Here is a 13,740-nt window from a genome sequence, read left to right as displayed (position 1 = left end):
AATCTAAAAATAAATCCAGCGGTAAGATTCCTCATTATGAAATGAATAGGCATTTTCGAGTCATTTCTGAATCCAGTGAAAATGTTTGGCAAGAACTATGTATAGTGGCTTACAGAAGTGGTATACATAACTCAGAGCATTGCTTTTGAATATGGTTGTTGAAGTTACTATCTTAAAGTACATCCTTTAACACACCTCTAGAACTTTTTTAAGGCTTGAACTTCCTGAGCACCTCAAACTGCAATTGGAATATGAATTTGTATTTGAGCTCTAAGGTCTTGATTGCCAGGCATGCTAAGTGCAGACAAAATGATAATCAGTCAGCCATTTATATTACTTTATTACCATGTTAATTCAATTCATTCAACATTTGTTGAGTGTCCATTATATATTGGTCATTATGCTAGGCACTTACAACAAAATATGTGCTGGCTTATCATTGTTTTAAATTTGTTCAACAAAACAACCATAATCATATTTCAATTTAATGCAGCCTATTATTTTTATAGTTATAACCTATCATTTTTAAAAAGCACATGTTCAAAGGCACTTGTTGTCAACTATATGCAATTTATTGTGCTAAAATAATGATAATTATTACTAGGTTTCTATTAGATTTTCATCCTGAAATTGCCAGGAATTGTTTATTTATGCTTTCTTTCTTTGTGTTTGGTATGTAAAGAAGCTTGTATTAGTGGAAATATAAGATATTCAATTTCTAAGGATATTGTAAAGGACTTTAAATTTGGTCTCATGAAATACTGACAAATGAAAGGTGGCTTTAGTTTATATCTCCCCAAAGAACTGGAAGGTAGGACTGGAGGGTAATAACCATGAAGGCGACAGATTTTCTTTCTGAATAAGGAGACAGAGAGTTGGAAGAAGCTGTCAGTATGTGGTGACTTCCATATTACAGTAGTGCTCGGTCAAAGCATTTGTTGGAATGTGGCAGCACAGCACTATCAAATAATACTTTCTGCCAATGATATAAACATTCTGTATCTGTGCTTCTGATACTGAATCATGAGCAACACATAATTATAAAGCATTTGGAATGTGAGTAGTGTGACTAAGGAGCTGACTTGTTTTATTTTTATTAATATAAACTTAATTTTAAATAGCCACACTGGTTAGTAACAATTACATTGGACAGCAGTTATGAAATGTGTTTAGGCAGAAGTCACAAGTGACATATAGGATTCCTTCTCACACAGTCAATACCTTTGTGATTTTTAGGCAATAAACAATGCTAATCATAAGGCTTACTGACCCCCTGGACACACCCCTTTATACCTCTACTAGACAGAACTCATCACTTTGTTGAGTGTATTAATGTCTTGGATATAAGACATGTTATATTTTCTGTGTGACTGGAGAGTAAAAAGATATCAATAATGTTATTCAAATTGAGTGCTTTTGCAAAGTCGCATGCTAGGTCGTTTCCTGTACGGTTAACCTTAAACAGCTTTCAAACCGCCCAATGCTCCTAGTGGCCATGATGATTTTGCAGTGGTTATTTCATGCCGTGCCTTATAAACTGAGTGAAACGAGAGCTTTCTGGGTGTAAAGCAGACTTACTTGGCAGAGAAGTCAGTCAAGACTGTCGTGAAAGCTCAAAGTCAGGTTCTCACTTTCAAAATTTGCTATTTGTGGGATGAAGGAATGATAATCTGCCCACATTGTAGAATTGTTTCCAAGGCAAACGGCTTTGAAGCGGTAGATCCTTGTGTGTGTGTGTGTGTGTGTGTGTGTGTGTGTGTGTGTGTGTGTGTGTGTCTGAAGTCTTATTCATGGGCAGCTGCCAGAGGGGGAAAAATAAACCTTTTGCCTTTTTCTCGATATACTACAATACAGAGTTTTTAAATCGACATAAAATTCCAGCCAAAGTTGGCAGCCAAAATGAAATATTTGTTTTTCCTTGAACAGATTCCATTATTCCTGCCACATGACTTTTTTCCTACTGCTTTCTCTGCCTGAAATGCCTTTCCTCACAACTTTATACACTGAAAGCATAACGGATCCTTAATGTCTATGTTGATGCCAGCTTATCCTTTTTCTTTATTCTGTCTACTGTCAATGATTTTTCTGTTTGAACCTAAATATATTTGTTGAGTGAGAAAATATACATGTTTACCTCATTCTGCTAGATCATGTGGTGATTGTTGATGGCCCAGACATCAATGAAACCTCTACAGTGCTTAGAACAGGGTCATGATAATATTAGGTAGAAAACAGATATGAATTAGCAAATGAATGAATGAATCAATGAATCAATGAACGAACGAACAGAAGTAAATCCTTAGGACATGGTTCACTGGTAAAGGTGTCTGAAAAGCAAATTAAACACTTAGTTGAAAGCAACTTTGCTTGAGACTCTTTGCATTGCAGATTACAGGAAGTCTCGTTTAAACTGACATCAAAGCAAAGGAAAATAATTTATTGACTGGGATAGCTTGATAGTCTTTCTGAGGTGGAGCTTCAGCACATCGAGAGACAATAAGCTGGATTCTTTCTTTGTGTTGGCTCTGCTTCCTTTGCTTCCCAAGGACACCATGATGGCTGCCAGCAGCTTGAGGGACTATATATGTATGTATATGTATATGTATATGTATATGTATATGTATATGTATATGTATATGTATATATGTATGTATATATGTGTGTGTATGTGTGTGTGTGTGTATATATATATATATATATATATATATATATATATATATATATTTATAGCTGAATAGTGATGGAATTCTCCCCAGTATTCCTGACAAAACTTGAGGTTTGTTTTAGGCCTCTGCAATGTGATATGCTGACTTACTTAGCCCAGGTCACATTTTCCTATCTTGGGACTTTTCCAGAGGGGTCACCCCACCACACCATGAACTGAATTGCTGAAGGGTTACCTCTTCCTCCAACCACAATCAGTTGCCAGAAGAAGAGGGAATATATTGTTGAGGAAACAAATAACAAGTGAAACAAAAATAAATTTTAATAAATCATACCCTGAACTTTTTATTCAACCATAAATTCCTTGAGGCCCAGTGAAAATTCCTTATTCTTAGTATTTTAGTTTTTTGAGCTATTGTTTTTTCTGAGTAAGAGAATCCATCAGAAGAGAGAGTTACTTGCATAAAATCACTGTACATGTTGGGGAGGATTTTCAACTAGCATTTTTTTTTCCATGTGCATCTTTCATACGTGGCATCTGTTGATAGCGATGCCTATCTTTAGCTTGTGGTTAATATTACTCTTGGCTTCTCTCAGAAAACATTGCTTGGCAGACATGACTCAGATTGATAAGAAATAGAAGCCCATTCTTAGCAGGGTGTAAATCAGGATAAACATACTCTGAAATTACTGCTATATCATTCATAATCTCTTTGTTTCTTCTTTGATTTTGACTTTAGACTTAAATTTATAATTTTTTATTCTCAGGCTAGCTAGCTTGTTTATTTATTTATTTATTTACTTACTTACTTACATCTCTTTTCTCTCCTATTACTTGTGGAAAACAATGTAAACTGATGGTTAAAAGTGCGGGCTTGAGGGGTGACTTGCTGTTTCAGTCAGTAGAGCCTGTGACTCTTCATCTCCAGGTTGGGAGCTCGAGCTTCACATTGGGTACAGAGATTATGTAAAAAATAAAATCTTATAAAAAATGTATAGGCCTTCGTGTCAGAGAGGACTGATTTCCTTTTCCAGATCCAACCCTTAATCAAACAGGATACACATGATATGATTTAATTTCCTGGTCTGTAATACAAAAATAATTCCAAAGAGTTAACATCAAGACCAAATGAATACGTAAAGTATGTATAAAGCACAATGCTTAGCGCAGAGTAAATGTTAACTGTTAGGAGCATCATCCTTATTTTTTCTCAGTAGAATAGGGTATTATGAAGAAAGGCATCTAAGAACTGATTGGTTTTTGAGCCATTTATGTTCAGTTCCCTGTTAAACATCTGTCAAAGTATAGGCCATACTGAAGATGACAGAGCATTCAAAAACCTAGATGAGGGGCGCCTGGGTGGCTCAGTCGGTTGAGCGCCGACTTCGGCTCAGGTCATGATCTCGCGGTCCGTGAGTTCGAGCCCCGCATCGGGCCCCTGTGCTGACAGCTCAGAGCCCGGAGCCTGTTTCAGATTCTGTGTCTCCCTCTCTCTGACCCTCCCCCATTCATGCTCTGTCTCTCTCTGTCTCAAAAATAAATAAACGTTAAAAAAATTTTTTTTAAAAACCTAGACGAGTCACTTTACCCTTACCATTTCATACATTACTATAACTGCTTCCTATTTCTCTTTCTGTTACCAAACATGCTTATTTATATTTGTCTTCTTTCTCAGTTTTGACTCTCCTGCACCCACAGGAGTGCCTCACATGATGAAGTCTAAACCCCAAATACAGTAATCACAGATGCATCACAAAGACTCGTGTTCCTCTGGTCACATCTTTACATACTGTCCTCATGGCCCTATTACTCCCTTGTTTCAGTTTGCCTGGAGTTCACCCTGAAATGGTGCTTTCAAAGAAAACTATGTTATCTAGTGGAAATATGATTCACTCAATTTGAATAAGTTGGAAATACTGAAATTATCTTAATCACCAAGTCTTGAACCACAATGCTTGGGAATATTCTTTCTAACTCATATTTCCAATATTACTAAATTAGTTCAGGTCATCATTTTTTTTTTTTCTTTCCTGGAGCCCTCATGAATTCAAGAAATATTTGCTGATACTTATCACTATGTTCCACATATTTTGGAAGGTGGTGAGATACAATTCTATGGATGCATCTCTTCATTCAGAAAGTTAGTTGTTATGTTTGATGGTTTAATTGGTAAGTAAAAACAAAACACTGAACACAGTGCGATCATTTCTGTGGTGTTTTTCAGGACACATGGGAGATCACCAAAGGGAGTGAAAGGAGATAAAAATCTAAGGCAGGTAATTTCTGTAGGCACAAGATTATTAAGGCCCACGTATGAAACAGCAAGAATTTTGAACTTCATTATAAGTGTAATAGGGAAATAGTAGAGGGTTTTCTCCAAAAAAGATTTGTGATTTAGCAACATTTATGTGGTTGTATGGGAAAATGGATTCTAGGGAAAGACAAAGGCAAGAATAAGGATATCAGATTCGATTTGTGATCATTAGTGTATCACAAGGGGAAATAATTGTCTTCTATTTAGTGAAGTTCCAGAGATTTGGACAGGAGGGCAAAGATAAGACAGTATTTGGTGATGGATTGAAAGAGAGAGAAGAGCCAAAACATCTATCAGGTTTCTTATTTGAGCAAATACATACAAAATTGTATTATTCACTGAGATAGAAATTGTAGAGGAGGTAAAGTCCTGTATCTGTTCTGTTCTCTTTCCAATCTATCTTTCTCAGTGCTCTCAAAGTGATTTTTCTAAAACAATTTTGATCATGAAAATCCCTGAATAAAAAAATTCATTGGATAAACATTACAGAACAAAGGCCAACATGCATTCAAGTTTCTGCATAATTTTTTTGTAACTCACCTTTTATTCCTCTTCCATATTCTTTCCTTAATCACACGTGTGTGTGTGGGGTGTGTGTGTGTGATTTATCCTATAATTAAATCTTTCTAGCACCTTCTTCACCTTGCAAACTCCTATCTGTCCTTTATGATCTAGTTAAAATTGAAACCTCTACCCAGGTTTCTCAGACTTCTGAATGCCAAATTAACCACAGCCCATCCTTGGCTCCTATCACATCCATAATTTTATAAAAATATGTACATAATGCTGCACCACCAAACTGTGCTTGCATGTCTTCTTGCCATTAGAGTGAATTCCCACATGGCTGAGGTTAGCGTACTCTTGTATCATACCATATGGTATTCCACCATAAAGCAGGTGCTCAATAAATATTTAATGAATAAAATAAACACGGGGACAGGTGTGTCAGCATATATGGATGTAGACTTTCCAATGTTGGCCTTCATCTCTGCACACAACTTTCTAGTTCTAGTTTGTTCAGGAATCTGTGGTGACAATGACCAGAAATGGCAGGGATTCCTATTGATGGAAATACAAAATCTTTTTTTATATCCCTAATTTAGACAGTGGTAACTTTATCCACTGCTGTCATATGATAGCCTTGCCCATTCACTGAATGGAAACTTATTTGAAATATCAAATATTTTCAATGTATTGTTTCAAATCTGACTTGTAATCTTGTCGAGATTCTGCCAAATGCAAACTTAACACATCAAAAATCCTTTATTAAATATTCCATGAAATTTGTACACATCACAGCTGATCTGTAATTTCTTCTATCACTGATAAAATTTGGGGTCACTACCTCACTATTTGAATTACTCTTGTTTAAGTTATGCATTACATGAGTCGATATATATATAACCAATATATAAAGTATATTCGGGGAGCCTGGGTGGCTCAGTGGGTTAAGTGTCCAATTCTTGATTTCAGCTCAGATCATGACCTCATGGTTTATGAGTTCGAGCCCTGCATCAGCAGCACAGAGCCTGCTTGTGATTCTCTCTCTCCCTCTCTCTCTGCTCCTCTCCTGCTCACATGCATGCACATATTCTCTCTCACTCAAAATAAATAAATAAACTTATAAACAGTAAAGTATATTCAGTATTCAGTATATATATTGTCTTTTTAAGCATTGTTGGAATAAGTTTTATGTTGTGATTTTCTCATGGACTGCTTGTTTTTATAAAATGTCTACGTGTTAAATGATTACGTACAAATTTGATGATCAGTTGTGGAATCTAAAAATAGCATATTCCAGTTTATATGCCCTGCTTCTCTGCCTTAAGGGTGAATAATAATGTGAACTTCATGATTCTTATAAAATTATAATTACTAAATATATTTTCAACAATTAATTTTCCAGAATATAAAGCAATACATTTGAAAATCAAAAGTTTTCTCAAGAAACAGGAAAAACACATGAAATTAATATAGAATGAAGAGATATTCATACACTATCTCTGCAAATTTCTCAAAATTTAGGTAAGAATAAATACTTTAGAAGAAGTAGTGATTGTCAAAACTTATTTTTAAAACTTTTAAACTCTTAAAAAACTTATTTTAAGTGACATCTAGGTGGCTCAGTAGGTTGAGCCTTTGACTCTTGCTTTTGGCTTAGGTCAAGATCCCAGGCTCATGGGGTCAAGCCCACTTTGGGCTCCATGCTCAGCATCGAGCCTGCTTAAGATTCTCTCTCTCTCTCTCTCTCTCTCTCTCTCTCTCTCTCTTTCTCTCTTTCTCTCTTTCTCTCTTTCTCTCTCTCTCTCTCTCTCTCTCTCTCTCTCTCTCTCTCCTTCTCTCCCTCTGCTCCTCTCCCATGCTCATGCTCTTTCCTCTAAAACAACAACTTATTTTTATACTTATGTATAAATTTTACTAAAGAATGCGAATACCTGGAATGTCATTTTAGATTAATAATATTTTATTAATATTGCTTTTATTGAAATTTATGGTAAAATATCAGGATTGAATACAGATATGAATAAGATAATTCAAACTGTTTGCAATTTAAATCTGCCCTCCTTATGCATCATAAAATGAGCAAATAGGGCTTAAAAACTTTTGGGGCACTTTCTTCTTGCCAAACTTAGATGTTATAATCTTCCAGTAGTTTAGTGGAGCATCACTTTGACATCCTACATTAGCCACAGTTATCAAATGTTTTGTTTTATAGATGCATATTTGAATATATCCAGGTTTCTACCAATATCTTTGTATACTGGCTATATTATTAAAATAATACTTGCTTGCTATATGTATTGCATTTTTCTTTCTTACACTATTCTTTGACTCTGTATCACCCAAGTAACTGAATTTATTTTACCTTTAAAATGTATGACTCTCTTCTCCCCTTCCTTCCCTATTGAAGACGCAGAATAATACAACAGTAATGGTGTTTCAGTCAGAGATAATTTGGAAGGATCTAGCTTGTTAAGCTGCACAAGGAAAGTAGTGGAGACTGATCCTACTTATAAAGTGAATCTCTGCTAATGTCAGTTGCTGAATAATTTATAAAATGAAAAAATACTGCCCATCAATAAGGCTATTACACTTTTTCAGAGTCAATTTCCTAAATATTTCCTGAAGCCTGTTATTTGGAGCAACCATGGTACCGGCACTAATCAGTATGCAATTATGGATGCTACATGCTAAGAAGGTCTTGAGCTGACTTCCAAGTTTTACTAGTGTCAGCTAAAATAGTCTTCTTCATTCTAGGAAAACTAAAGGGTCTTCCTTTCCACCAGAAGCTATCTAATTATGTAAAGAAAAGTGATTAACTGATTATGATGAATAAATTAATCTCCAAGGAGATGCACAAATTCAGACATTTCTAATTAGTATAATTTTCATGGGACAACTAGAAAAATCCTCTGCTCTTATTAGCAATGATTAACAGAACAATAACTAATTTTTGGCAGCTCCCTACAAAATTATTAGAATCACCCTGAGGACATAGATTAAAAAACTGTAAATTCATTGAAAGTTGGTAAAAAGCTAAAACAATAGCCTTAAAAGAAAACTGTTTCTACTTGGAAGAATTTTCATCTTCCTTCCTTATGCTTATCTTCATCACTATCATCCCCATCATCCCCATCATCCTCATCATCACCATCATCACCATCATCACCACAACTGATAGCACTGAGAATCTACTGTGACTTACAAAATGATAGTGTTTTATATGATGAATTAACTTTAATCCTCACAGCAGCCCAATGAGGTCAGTGTTATTATTGCTTCTAATTTGATGATCGTACAAAATGAAAACTTTATTTTGTTTGGTCCTGATTAACCTCCAATTTCACTAGAATTGCTGTATTTTTTTTAATATTAATAGTTTGATGTGTTTTTAAAATTTTATTTGAATATTTAAAGAAGCTATGTTGAATTTGTTACACCCACACTGAGCTAAACAAAATGAAATTATACAAAAGAAACACAAGATAGTTCTAATAATATTCAATATGCCATGTGTCTAGATAGGATACATTGTCACCACAGATTTAATATAATATCTATTTATTTTTATTTTGATCAAATCAGACTAAAAATGAGGACTAAAGCAATGTTAGAATATGTTGTTTCATGACATTCAAAGCAGAAATATATAGGCATAATTTATTCATAATATAATTGAAAATTCTGTAAAATGGGGCATATTGTAGGGCATAAGCTTCTAAATTTTTGAACCAAATGTGGTTGAAAAAAATCACTAGGAAAGTAGCAGAAAAAAATAGCATAAAGGAAAACCAAAAACATTTCAACAATGAGTTTGTCTTATCATCATATAAAATTTCTGTTGTCAACCGCATTTAAAAATATTGTTGCATAGGGAAAGTATGGAATGCTGAATTGTTTTGTTTCATTCATCAGAATTTAAAATGTAATCTTAATGAGTATAATATGCTTTCTCAATGAAAAAATGTCTATGGTATTCATATAGATTTCCAAATCCACAATGTCTACTAGAATTAATATTCAAATATTATTTCCTATACATTTTCACACACACAAAAAATGCTTATTGATCACATTTGAACAAATAATTTGTGTCTACCCATTTCAAACTTTCCATGATTATAAATGAGAATCAAATATAAAAATTAAAATGTAGAGTACGAGTAGTGATAATATAAAAGCAATAGTCGCTTTGTGAAGACCAATAAGCAAAGTATCTCCTATGCATGTGAGCCTCTGGTAACAGATTATTAGATACTTGGCAGAATAATGAGTAACAGGTAGCCAAAAGCAAACATGTTGTGTCACCCCTACTGGAGATCAGCTAGAAAGAACCTTAAGCATATCTGAAAATGTGATCTAGTAAAGCAAAATAAGCAAGTTAATGACATACGTACAAAAGCAACTATAATTAAGTTCAAGCCCCTCCAGGGGTTTTCCTTCTTACTCAGAATAATGCCCCAAATTTTTCAAGTGGCCAGTATGGCCCCTCATTATTTTGTCTCCATTTCCCCTCACACTCTCTAAGCTTCAACCTTACTGGTCTCCCTGCTTTTAAAACTCTAGCCATATTTCTCTGTCAGGACCTCCCTAACTGCCCTTGCTTCTGACTGGTTCCCTGACTGCAAAAAAGCCTGGACTGATGGGCTTCCATCTGCTGGATTTTGGTCAGATGTCACCTTTTCATTGCAACCCTCTATGGCCAATTTGTTTAAAAAGCAAATACTCCCCAGCCTGCCATATAACCCTGTATTTTTGCCACTGATCACCATCTAAAATTGCAAGTGCTGTATTTCTGGTGTCCAGAATAATGCTGGCACATAATAGGTGACACATACTTATAGTTTTCTAGTATTAAATATGCATAAGTAATATGTGGTATGTATACACTTTATATTTGCAATATACGATATATATTTCTTTTGCAAATATATTTCTATATATCCAGAATATATATATATATATATATATATGACATATATATACATTAATATATATATGTAGATATGTAAAATTTATCACACACATACACACGCATGTGCGCGTGTGTGTATATGTGTGTGTGTGAGTTAAATGAATGAAATCCATTGCTCAATATAGAAGATGAACAGCATGGTATAGTGGGAAAAAAGCTAGGGCTAAAGACTCATATATGTGAATTTTAAACCTGCTTCTTCTACAATCTGGATATGTTACAGATAGGGAAAATAGAAAGGCATTCAGAGCAGAAAGAACCTCATGAGGAGATTCCATAGCTAAAGGGAAAAATATGCATTATTCGAGAAATGCCAAATTTCCCAGGGGTGCTACACTCTTGATTGGATGCAAGGAAATGCTTAGATGAAACTAGAACTATAATTGGATATTGGAGTCTAAGAAGGATTATAAATTTGATTCTTTGCAGTAAAATGGGTGTGGCTGCATTTCAATAAAATTTTATTTTAAAAAAGTTGTGGGCGTCTGGTTGGCTCAGTCAGTTAAGTATCCGACTCTTGATTTCAGCACAGGTTTTGATCTCAAGGTCGTGAGTTCAAGCCCCACGCTGGGTGTGAAGCCCCCTAAAAAAAAAGAAAAAAGTTATAAGCCAGACTTAGGTAAAAGGCTATATGTTGTGGACCCTTGTTTAGGTAAAAGGCTATATGTTGTGGACCCTTGTTTAGATACCCATACAGTAATAAGGTGAATGTTGTTTTCCGAGTGGCATGTGCCAGGGATTGTTGCAAGAACTCTCTATTTCAGCATGCAAAAAAGTTATAGGAATAACTATTATAGTTATAACTATTCCTAGTTATAGGAATAACTATTATATCCTCTGCCCATTTTTATGGGTGAGAAAACGGAGTCAGAGAAATTAATTATCTTCCCAAAGATCCTGCAGAAAGAGGTAGAATCCATTTTCAGACTTGGGCAGCCTAAGTCCAGGTCCCATATTCAATCAGAATTCTGCCAGACTTCATGTTGTGTATGTCACTAAGTATTTCTTAAGAGTGGAAAAATTTAAAACAAGTAAAATGTAGCACTAATTAGCTGTCTTCAGTTCCCTCAAATAGAAACCTTAAAGAAGAGTTGACTTGTACATTGGTGGTCATAAAAATTTCTTTAATTTTTTTCTAAAGTTCTACCCCCATCCTTGTCAACTCTGTTAAAAAAAAATCACTGGGTTAACTCTGCATTCTGTAGCAGATGTTGCAATACATGAATAAATAAAATTTGACTTTCCTTTGGGATATTTAATTACTTTTTTCTAATCAAAAAAATTTTTAGGGAAATGAGTAATACAACTATTAACCTTTTCCCTTCTGTTTATGAGACAACAAATTCATTATTTAAAATGAAAGGAAATTGAGCATTTCAAATAAGTACAGAAGTCTCTTAGGAATATTCTTCACTTAAAAGACATCAGAAGTTTTCAAACTGAGGTAGTGAACATCATGTCACATTCAGAAATAATATCGTGCCTGAAGAATCAGGTTACTCAGCAAATAAAAGTCTGTTTGGTGCCACTGAATAGTTTCTTTTGTCAATAATGGTTTGAGGAAATCAAAGTGGAACAGCTGCATTTCACTTGTAATGAGGACTCACGGAAATGAACTTTGTGATAGATGTTAAATCCTGTAAACCTGAGGACTTTATCTTTTAAATGACATCCATGCTTCATTTCTTGGCATTTCGTGATTCATAGGTAGCTTAATTCACAAAATTAATTAAAAACTTCTTGCTAATGTACGAATTACACTTGGAAAAGTCCATAAATTATGCAATTTGTGTGAAATTAGAATTTACCTAATTAACTTCTGGATATCTGCTGTACAACAATATGCATACAGCTATAATATTGTATCGACACTTAACATTTTGTTAGTAGACTAGATTTCCTATTACATGTCTTTTACCACAATAAAAAAAAGAATTTACCTAATTAAAAAAAGATGATGGCTATACTTGTGGTCTAATAAATTGTTATTTCTGAGGCAATGATAGCAGCCCACTTATTTCAGTGACAGTTTTGTTTCTGGATAAAAATCTTTATCTTAGTCCATCAAAAGGGTCACAGCAGCAGAGAAGTAAATTAAATATTCAACTTATTATCTTGGTCAAGATCAAGGTAAAAAAAAAAAAAGAACTTCTTCCTAACATTACAAACCCATTCCCATTAATTCCCTTAGAGAGTTCCAATCATTACATAAGTTATATTCATGCTCATCTTTGGTCACATTTATTCACATTCTTAAAGCAGATTCTGTTGTCTAAAATGATATAGAACCATAAATGTACACAACAATAATGAGATATTTGAGTATACTGGAGTTTCTAATATACTGAATATGCTGGAAATTTTTTTTAAAGTATATATATTTATTTTAAGAGAGAGCACAAGTGGGGAAGGGGCAGAGAGAGAAAAGGGGAGAGAGAGAATCCCAAGTGGGCTCTGTACCACCAGGGCTTGAACTCACAAACCATAAGGTCATGACCTGACTTAACTGAATAAGCGACTGAATAAGCGACCTGACTTAACTGAATAAGCGACTGAATAAGCGACACCTCAACTCTTAAGTCTTAATTTGTGACTGTTGTCTTGCAGCTTATCAAAGTCCTACACTAAAAAAAAAAAAAAGACAAAAAATAGACAAAGTCTACCATTTTTTAAGACTTTCTTTCTAGTGTTTATTTATTTTGAGAGAGAGAGAGAGAGAGAAAACAAGTGGGAAAGGGGCAGAGAGAAGGGTAGAGAGAGAATTCCAAGGAGGCTCCACACTGTCAGGGCAAAGCCCGATGAGGGGCTCCAGCCCACAAACCGTAAGATCATGACCTGAGTGGAAATCAAGAGTTTGAGGCTTAACTGACTGGGCTATCCAGGTGCCCCCAAAGACTACCATTTTTTAATCACACTTTATCCAAATAATAGCTTCAGGAAAGAAAATTTTGATATATATACACACACACACACATATATATATATATGTATGTATATATATATATATGTATACACACACACACACACACACACACACACATGTATATATATATATTTAAATAGAATTTCACAAATTTGGTGGAATTGCTCTTTAGTCAAACCTGAGACTACAGACTCTTGGAGAACTTATGTTCTGGCTGTGTGATTTCCAAGTGGACTCATTGTGATCAACCTTGTATTGATACTAAGAGAATGCATAGTGATGATTGCTTAAAATGTACCTTTTTATGTAATAGTATAATTATCAGCCACCCTTTACAATGAATAGATAATCACCATTAATTT

This window comes from Panthera tigris, chromosome C1 (genome assembly GCF_018350195.1).
Source record: "Panthera tigris isolate Pti1 chromosome C1, P.tigris_Pti1_mat1.1, whole genome shotgun sequence".
Lineage (NCBI taxonomy): Eukaryota > Metazoa > Chordata > Mammalia > Carnivora > Felidae > Panthera > Panthera tigris.
The sequence above is the reverse complement of the archived record's forward strand: the minus strand, read 5'-3'. Positions refer to the sequence as shown.